This window comes from Asparagus officinalis, chromosome 9 (assembly GCF_001876935.1).
Source record: "Asparagus officinalis chromosome 9, Aspof.V1, whole genome shotgun sequence".
NCBI lineage: Eukaryota > Viridiplantae > Streptophyta > Magnoliopsida > Asparagales > Asparagaceae > Asparagus > Asparagus officinalis.
This window is the reverse complement of record NC_033802.1, coordinates 36,476,236-36,487,457: the sequence shown is the minus strand read 5'-3', so window position 1 is coordinate 36,487,457 and position 11,222 is coordinate 36,476,236.

Sequence of the window (11,222 nt, the reverse complement as noted above, 5' to 3'; positions counted from 1 at the left end):
AGTAATTTCTTTATTATTGCTTATTAGTTAGATTTACATTCATGATTGTAGTATAGAGTTATTTTCTTATCTTTTTATTTTCTTTTTGTACTTTAATTTGTAGAGTAGATTTATTTTCTTGCATTTAATTTTTGTAATTTAGTTTGTAGTTTAGATTTTAATTCTTTGTAGTTAGATTTATTTCTTGTTCATAGTTTAGATTTTTCTTTTCTTTTTATTTTTATAATTAGTTCTTTTTCTTCTTGCTTTTATTTCTTAAGATGTAAAATTAATTCTTGCAGTAATCTTAGAATTGTATGAAACTAGTATAGTTTCCTTTATATTGTATGAATGATTCTCTTACACTTAAAATGATCATGTTTAGGATAATCAACTAGAGAACAAATTGATAGAAGAAGAATTTGATAATCTATGCTTATCTTAAATGGTTTGATATGTTATACTTATGAATTTTAGGATTACTATCTTGTTGTTGTTCTTATCATGATTTTTATTTAGATGATAATTTGATATGTTATACTTTTCTTAAATGGTTTGATAGTCTATACTTAATAAATCTAAATTGAAATATGACAAAAAGAGAATAGTTTGTATTTAATAATTGAGATTAAGTAGTGGATTCAATTCTAGATTTCTCATATCTTTAATTGAACCCTTCATCTTTTGTTTTCTTGATTTTTCTCTTTCTTGCTTTTTATTCTATTCTTTGATTCTTACTTCTCTTCGCTCAAATTCAATTTATTGTTACTTGCATATATTCAAAACAATCACTCTCACTCATCATAACTCTCACACTTATTCTTTAATTCTATTTTGTCACGCACACAACATAAGAAACAATTCTAATAATCTCTTAAAATCACATTCCTCGTGGGATCGATAAATTTTTATACTATCTTGATCAATTGTGCACTTGCAATTTTGGTACATAATTATGCCGCATCAAGAACACAATTACTATAAACCTTGAATGTGTAGTGATGTGTAGCAGTGGCTTTAGGAACTTTTTAATCTCTGAAAAATGCCTTAATACTTTGTATATGGGATGAAGATCAAAGGCTATTTCAGAATTCACTTTTCTCAACACTTAGGCAAAAATCTGAATTTTAGAACTCTTGAGAATGCACAAATGTTAAAGCTTATGGGTAGGAATAATGGATTGTAACTTCTTAACATAGAACATATTTTTAGCTCTTAAAAAGACAAGTTTTTAACCCAATTAAACAGATAAAAACGGCTATAAATAGTCACAAATTCAAGCTTAAAATATCAGAAAAACTATCTCTGTAGTCGACTATAACTCTTAGTAGTCGACTACTTTAGTCATTAGTCGACTACTCTGTAAAAACAGAAAGTTTGGAATTCTAGAACGACTCTTAGTAGTCGACTACACTGTAATTTTACAAAAAGCTAGAAATCTGTCTAAGTCTTTAGTAGTCGACTACTATTACTATTAGTCGACTACACTGTAAAATGACAGAAACTTATATTCTTGACTAAGGCTTCAATAGTCGACTATTAGTCTTATTAGTCGACTACTAAGGGGTGAAAATAATATGAATAAAATATTTTGAGACTCATTAATTAACTATAAACTTTAATGGTTAACAGATTTTTATTGTTAACCACACACTAAGCATGTGTTAGTGTGTTCTAATCACTATGTGTGTGCATGTGTTGTGAGTGATCAATGCTTGTACAATAATTCTAAGTAAAGAAAATAAAAAATTTACATTGTATATATTTAAGCACTTCTTCTTTACTTCTTGTTGCCTTGAGCTCATCTTGCACTATTTGTTCACATATCTTGAGCTTATTTGATGTTGATATCCGCATTGATATGTTAGTGCATAATAATACACATAGTGAATAAATTATTATCACCAAAACTATATCTTAGGGACATGATATCCAACAATCTCTGGCGTCACGTCATCTGGTGCTTGCTTCATGTACCGCCCCCTTATACGACTAATTGTTTCTAAGCATTTAGTAAAATATCTAGAAATTTTTTCTCCTGATCTTATGAAATGTGGCCTTACTATTCTATTTTTTGTTTTATGTCCTAATATATTAAGGAACATGATCAATTGTTCTTCTACTTTAACATCATGTGAATCCTTTAGTAGGTCCGTAACTCTCATTATTTTAACAAGATTTTCAAATGGCAGTGGCCTCATTCTAACATAATCTCTAAGCTTTGACTATTGCCAGAAAACACAGTATATGTGTGCATTTCTAGACTCTATCTTTTATCCCCCCCCCCCCCCCCCCATGGTGATAAGTGATAGATTTCCTACTACAACGCCTTCTCATTTAACATGCAAATACAGTCACGATGACGAGCATTACTTGACATCCTTATTAACATTTCCTCATCAACATCATCCATCTACAATGATCGGAAAATACAGTCTTAAACATATGCAAATCCTTAAACTCAGAGCAATTTCTAAAACTTAGCTAATATAAAGTTTAGTCAAATTGTACAAGTAAATCAATATTTTTTAATATCAACCACGATATCATATTGCAAATTCATATGAAAATCATAGGACATCCAAGATTTTGAGCTAAGGAAATATATTTTATAAGCATAACCTGATTAAAAACAGAGCCCAACTAAGTATGTAATAAATCTAAGCTCGTAAGAAATGTCATGCAATGAATCATGATGTAAACTCCTAAATAAACCTAAACAATGTCATAAGAAAATGACACAGCATCTGATTATTTGGTTACCCAGAAAAAGAATAATATCGTTCCCACAATTCATGATAACAACAAATAGTGACACCAAATGACTGAGCAACAAAACTCTATGGCTATTAAGAAGGAAGTAAACACAAGTGCAGCCGCAAATTATGCACTAGAGATGCTTGAGATCATGCTAGCTGTGGACTCGTATCTACAAACATCATCATCACGTAAAGATACAAATGTAAAAAAGTAAATAAAAAATATAACAAAAGCTAATAAAACCCCATAATTAAATAAAACAGTAATGGAACTTGTCTGTACCAATTTTAGCCCGAAATTATGTACTTTTCAAGTCTACGTTAAAGTTGTCTTAATCCAGCTCTAAGACTTTCATAGACACATTGTTGTACTTCACCATAGATTAACTACAAAACCAGGTTTTAGGCAAAATGAGCAACTAGCATCTGATGGTCTGAAATTTAGCCTTAAATTATATGAACAACTTTCGTTATCTACTTTTTTCTTCAGCTTTATAAGCTGTAAATTTGCCTTCAACTAGCTAGTTACATTTCAACGTATGCAAAATGAGCCGTTACTATTTCTGTAAGAATGAGCCAAGAAGTTAGTTAAGCAATAATTCTACAGAGTGAAGTAGATGGTGGCTTGTACTGATTAGTTTGTATATAACACACATTCATGAAGCATAAGGAATTTTTGTCAAAACGAAGGGAGTTCCTAAAAGCTGGAAAATTCTGGTAGTTCTTGGCTACGAAACATGAGGAGGAGCCGAACATTTAGGAGCGTCGGTCGGAACCGCTGCCGCTTATTGCACATATATATCACATTTGGTATATAGAGAAGGAATTTATTAGCATAGAACTTTTGATGGTCTAGACTAGTTAGTATTTGTATCAGAATGAAGCCAATTAATGAGAACAAATAGTGACCAGAATAAGTTGACCCTTATTTTCCTACAATAAAAAAAAAAGAAGAGAAATGTTATGTCTTTACTTTGTTATGGAGTAGATCCGAAGGCCCAGGGGTGAAATTTCGTAGAATGAACCCCTAACCAAGAAATCAAGCTATCAGATCTAAAGAAGAGAACAAAGAGGAAGTGCCGACTATACCCAAATCGGAGAAGATCGCCTCCAAGAATGATGATAGCATGCATCGTGAAAACCCCCAAAATTAGAATATCCACTTCTTATAAACCCTAAAAATCAAAATTTTCATCTTGAGATTAACAGCTAAGATTCATCAAAGAGGTAATCAAAACTTTAATCAACCATTTTAGAACAATTTATGGCTAATTTGAGCAGATATAGACTAGGATTTTATGATGAAGCGGTGTGAAATTGTTGTGCACGGAAGCCAATTATTGTGCTTCGAGGAACCAAACAAAATGCCGAGAGAGAAGACCAAACAAACCAAAATAATGGCACAAACACAAACACACCAATTTTACGTGGTTCGGCAAGTTGCCTACGTCCACTAGGTAAGAAGAGGATGATGTTTTCACTAATAGAGAAGAAGAGTACAAATATAGATTACAAATCACTCAAACTCATCAATTAATGTCACCAACAAAGCTCTAAATCTCTCAAACAGAACCCTAACCAATAGCTCCAGAAAATACATCTTTTCTGTGCTCCAAATATCCCCTATTTTGCTCACCAAAGAAACCCTAAAACGTGTGTTTGAATTTATATCAAACACTAATCCTAAATAGAACAGAAAACAACAATCTGGGCTTGATCCGATACGTGGTCGACTCCCACGGTCGATCGCGACAAATGACAGAACCCAATAAACGATTAAAGAGTCTGGCGATCGACCACGGCAGTCGACCGCACCAACGACAGAGCCCAGAATTAATTACAGGGTTTGGACGGTCGACCGCACCAAGCACAGAATCAAACCATAGGTCCGTGCACAAATTCAATCGACCGGCCTTGCACCACGGTCAACCGCACACTGCCAAAAACAACTCCCTATTTCCAAAACCCGTTCTTCACCAAATCCTTCGCCAAATCTATAATTCTCCACCTCGGCGAAGTTTTCCCTAAACTGAGCCGACACAAATATCAACCAAACATCTCACTTGTTATGTTCAGTACGAAGTGAAACAAAATCACAACAACCGACTCAATCCACAATAAGTCGAGACCCAAATGAGAATGTGATCACTCTCCAAACATCGATGTCTACTCACCAAATAGGTTGCATCATAAAATAACTTCCTACGTATCCTCTTGCCCAGGGAATCAAGCCTTCACGTAGTTTCCCAAATGGTCTCCAAAGGCCCTCAATCTAATAGAAGAGTTCTCAACCTTTTTCCAACATCACCAATAAATCTGCGGCTGATAGCACTCCCAATGGTCCAAAAGTGAGATGAACCAAACACCTCCACCTGAGGTGAACCAACGACCATATCCAAATCCAAACTATATCCACCAACTTCACTCGAATCAACCAACTCATCATCTGAATCCAAATCAACATGATCCCCTAAACTGTGTCACCTCAGCTGGAATCCCAAACGATGCAGTATGATCTGAAGTATGTGGAGTAATCTCCACCTAACGTGGAGTAGCATCACCCTCCATCCGCTGTAATATCCTAATGATCTGATCAACACTCTCCACCTACCGAGAGTCAAACGTAACATACCTGCTCAGAACAAAATCAGAGACCCTCACCTGATAACTAAACGAGCCTCTGAATCCTAAATGTGCGCTCGAATCAAATCTCACATCCTCGATGTGACCATATGCTGGGCGACCAAACATCTGAAGCAACCTAATATCTGAAGCAGCTCCACCGAATCCAAAATCTCTAAACGCAATAGTCGACAACCTATGACTAAGATGATCTAAATATATTGAAGCCCAAACACCAAAACCAATGCTCGGCATTAAATGTCGATCCTCCTCCGGTAAGGAACGACCCATCAAAACTGTCATCTCATCTTGTCGCCCAATATTTCCTCTCCAATGAAGTGTCTCAAATTGCCATGAACTTGGCACAAACACAAAAAAGAACCTCTACAAAAAAATAGAACAACATGTTACCTTTCTGCCAATACACTTTCTCCATCTGTTGTTAACTACGAGGACTTCATACCAACATGACTTGGTTATAACCCACAAATGCCTAGAACAGTCCCCAACATAGGAAACCAAATACCGATTACCTCCCAATGATGCCTCCTTGGAAGGCCCCCAAATGCCTGAATGAACACCACCTAGAAGACCTCTCGCTCGATGAATAGAAGTGTCAAACTCTACCTCGGTCTATTTGCTCATACCAATGTGCTCATAGGACTTCAATCTATAGGTCAAAGCACTCCTCAACAATCCATGCACGACACCAATAATCGAATAACCTAGCCTCAACAAACACCGCAGTCTAGCCAAATCCAAAGAGGTCGTCAGCTCTCTATCAATCACCGTGTTCCCAATCAAATAGTACAAATTCTTTCTCCCGATGCCCTTCATCACAACCATGGATACAAATATGACATTCAAAGATGCATCCTCTAAGGTCACCCGATAGCCTGTTACCTCCAAAACTCTAAGTGAAATGATATTATTCTTCAACTGCGGAATGAACCTCATTTCATCTAACTCCCGAATCATCCTGTCACACATCCTAATACAAATAATACTGATACCACCAATATGGCATTCATGATCATTACCCATGAGCACGACATCCCCTCTTTCCAACTCCTGAAAGCTAGAGAACCAATTCCTCCTAGGACAAATATTGTAAGAAGCACTCAAATCCAACATCCACTCTGTATAGTCGGCAACGCAAACTCATGTTAGTGTAGGGTATGAATAACCCAAAGAATCTGAATCTGAATTGTTGTCACTAGGCTTGGCAACATTCACCTCTGAAGCTTGAGTAGCTTTCCCCTTATTCTTCCCGGCTTGATCTGTCAACTTTTGGCATTCGACTTTTCAATGTTCATCTTCTTTATAAAAGGCACATTGATTCCTACCAACTGTAGAATGTACCCCTCTAGACTGTGACCTCCTATCTTAGTTTGGATTCTTTGATCTTGCGACCAATTCTCCTGCTGCTGGCTCAATTGAAGTCTCCTTATCCTTCTTCTGAAGCTGATAATTCATAAGTACATCGGTGACCTCACTATACAAAAGAGATGCTTTCCCATTAATCAGAGTAAGGATGAAGGTCTCATATTTCTCGTCAGGCAAGAAACTCAACAACAGCAATGCCTTGTCCTCATCTTCAACCATAACATCTACATTCGCCAAATCCGTAAGAAGCTTCGTATAGTGGTTCATGTGATCACCAATGGAGATTCATTTCTTCAATTGGAAGCGGTAAAGCCTCCTCTTCAAATGCAAGCAATATTCCACACTTGTAGTCAAATACTTGCTCTTAAGGATGTCCCAAATCTTCTTTGCTGAAGTCTCATTGATCACATCATATCTCAAAATTTGAGTTAAACAATATCTAATCACACCACACGCTATTCGATTCATCTTCTTCCAAACCTTTTCCTCAATGTCATCCGGTTTCCCATCCAACTCTAATGTATCTTCTAAATTTTACGTGTTGAACGCATCCAAGACTTCACATCTTCAAAGACCAAAATCGTTAGTGCCATTAAACTTTTCCACGTCTATCTTAGAGTGTATATTCAAACTTTGGACGATCTTCACGCCGGAAGTATCCTCCACAACTCCTTCTTTTTTGGCCATCTTTCTCAAAACACTAACAAACCAATACGAAAAAAAAACAAAGAATAGATCCAAACTAAAAAAGAAAGATTTTTACCTCCAACTGAAATCCTAACATGGGCCTCCAAAAGATCTCATCCCCACATGACGGTAGACAAGATCCACAATAGTAAAAATCCTACCTTTATCACCAACTGAATCCCTAGACGAACTTTTAAAGTGACCTACTCCTACAACTAGCCCATGCGTAGCCCAAGCTCTGATACCACTTGTTATGCTCTGATACCACTTGTTGTACGCGGAAGTCAATTGTTATGTTTTGAGGAACCAAACCAAACACCGAGAGAGAAGACCAAACAAACCAAAATAATGGCACAAACACAAACACACTAATTTTACGTGGTTCGACAAGTTTCCTACATCCACGGGGCAATGAGGGGATGTGGTTTTCACTAATAAAGAAGAAGAGTAAAAATAGAGATTACAAATCACTCAAACTCACTAATTAATCTCACTAACAAAGCTCTAAATCTCTCAAACAAAACTCTAACCAATAGCTCCTATGCTCCAAATATCCTCTATTCTGCTCACCAAAGAAACCATAAAACGCGTGTTTGAATTTATATCAAACACCTATCCCAAACAGAATAGGAAACAACAATCTGGGCCTGACCCGATACGTGGTCGACTGCCAGGGTTGATCGTGACAAATGATAGAACCCAGTAAATGATTACTGAGTCTGGCGATCGATCATGATAGTTAACTGCACAAATGATAGAGCCCAAAATCAATTACATGGGTTTGGGCGATCGACTGCACCAAGCCCATAATCAAACCCTGGATCCGTGTACGAATTCGGTCGACCGGCCTTGCACCGCGGTCGACCGCAAGGCCGGTCGATCGCACACCGCTAAAAACAACTCTCTGCTTCCAAAACCTGTTATTCACCAAATCCTTCGCCAAATCTACAGAAATGGAGAAGAGAAATGGAGAAGAGGAGGGAACTAAGGATATGAAATGGTGATTTCAATGGGGGGTGGGGTTCCTGATTTTTCATGTGAAGAGAAAAGGAGAGAGAGGGAATAGCTGAGGTGGGCACCCTCATCAGATTTCATAGCCTAATTCCAATAAAAAAAGAGGATTTGGTCCGTCAAAAATAGTCCTTTTTTTTCTCTTTTTGAGAAACATATTCTTAAAAACTTTTTAAAACAAACACGACTTTTGGAATCCTATAATGACCCAAACATACTTTTTGTTCCAAAAATACTAGTTTCCTAAAATATTAGCCCAACCAAACAGGCCCTAAAAGGAGAAATGACAATGGAAAGAAAATTTAATTGCATAATGTGACGGTTAAGGAATCATTAAGAAATGTGGAAAAACGTGCAAAATCAGCACTACAGGAAAACCCTCGGGTCGGTCGACTGATCGTATAGGACCGATCGACCGATCTCGTGTAATTTGCAAGGTTTAAAAACCCTGCTCTGGTCGGTCGACCGATGCACTCTTATCGGTTGACCGATGAAGGTAGACCGGTCGATCAATAGAGGAGCATCGGTCGATCGAAAGCGGATACGGGCTAAAGTTGGTTTCCTAGCCTGTTTTGTATTGGATTTTGATATAAATAGAGACACACGTTTCTAGGGTTTGGTAAGAGGTTTTACCATAGAGAATTGATTGTTTTGAGCATTTTGAGAGGGAGATTATTATAAGGGAATGTGAGATCATTGGTTGGGTTATTTTGAGAGTTATTTGAGAGATTGTTACCCGTTGTTTCTCCTCCATATAGTGAAATCTCCCTATCCTTTCTCCATGGATGTAAGCAATTTGCTGAACCAAGTAAATCTCTGTGTTTGCGTGATTTTGGCTATTATTTTATGAATTGTATTCGTGTTTGGTTGTTCTCTTATCGCTCGCCGGCTTGTTTGGTTTACGAGCACGCTTCCATACGGCACGTAACAAGTGGTATCAGAGCTCAGATTTTTAGATCTAGGGTTTGTTTTGGGTGGAGGAAGATTCACTATTGGAAGCTTGGATATTGGAGACCCAGACTTTGGAGGAGATAGCTTTACGGAGTTGCCGTTGGAGGTCTCGCCTTCCTCATGTGGTTGAGTGATAGTGTTAAAATTATATCTAGGGTTCAGTTGGGTAATTTCATAAATCTATCAAGTTTGAATCTTTCTTTACAATTTAGAGTTTGCAAGCAATGGGAGAAGAATTGGTGAAAGTAGCAAGACAATGACGAGTATAGTTCAGGTTGCACTTTATAATACAAAGATTAGTGTTGTGAAGTACGATAGCAAAATCAACTTTGGTTTATGGATGAGCGACGTACAGGACGATTTGAATGCTCAAAATTTGGAAGAGACCATCATGGTCCATGAGAGGCGACCAAAGTATGATGAGGCGGTATAGGACAAGATGAACCAAAACGCTTGCGGGGTAATTAGATCTTGTTTGGAACAATAATTAAAGTATGATGTGATTGGTGTGACATCTGCGATGAAGACGTGAGAGATTCTCAATAACAAATATTTTATGAAGAGTATTGAGAACCGTTTGCACTTGCTGTGAAGATTATTCAGATTCCAGATGTCCAGGGGTACCTCACTTGCGGATTATGTGAACAACTACACAAAGTTGTTGTCAGACTTGGCGAAGGTTGATGAGAAGATAATGGATGAGTACAAGGATATTATTTTGTTAGGCTCCTTACTGTTGTTAGACCCTAGAGAGGGGGTGATTAGGGTCTTATGCTAATCTAATCCGATTAAATGCCAATTAAAACTAATTAATAAGTTATCCTAGCAAGTATGAAATACAACAATATATATTAGCTAGGATAAGCAATATAAACAACAAGATATATATCTTATATGATAAAAATATATAATGCAAGGATATATAAACCACCGAAAACTTCATAACACACTCGGTTTTCTAGCTCACCGAAAACCTTACAACACTCACAATGTAACAAATATAAATTTGTTCTCTACAATAGATGAGAACACAATTAAGCACAACTCAATGTTACAATCTCTCACAACCCTAATATACTATGTATGCAAATACAATAAGCTCAAGTGGGTGTGTGTAACAATGAGATAAAATCAAATCAACTAAACTCAATATAAAACTAGCTTTAATAGAAATGATAATTGACAATTAATAAATGAAAGCTAGAGTAGAGTTTAGAAAACTTCTCAATGGAAGACAAGATGGAGAGATGGAGATTGGAGCCCAAACAAGAAGATGATCTCCTCCACTTGTGAAAACTACTTTACAAACAAAACAAACCCTTAAACACACTTAAACCCTTATTTAAAAATTGTTTAAAAACTTCTTGGATTAGTTGAAAAAGAACAGCAATGGGGTATTTATACCTGTAGGCGTATAAAACTGCTTATAGGTCCCTTAACACAGCTCGACACGGTGATTCAACAAACCAATGAACCATCGAGCGACATATCCAAACATGATCGTTGGTCCACAACATCGAAGCCAAGTGACACGCAACAAAGCGGATTAACGAGGCGACGAGGTTAACGAACCGCACGCAAGCAACAGAATGCATCCATTCGCGTGCGGAATCAAGCCAACGGTTCGGGGGAGTCAACGAGTCATCCAATCATAGAACGGATTCGAACTCAAACACCAAGGTGGATTTACTGCCAAATCGAGATCCGGACTTCAAATCAGAGTCCAGATCAACAGTAAAACTTGGATAAACCGTGAAACCGGACAACGGACAAAACGACAAACACCTGGAGGGCTTGGCGAAAAACCTGCCACTCCCAGGTGGCTCG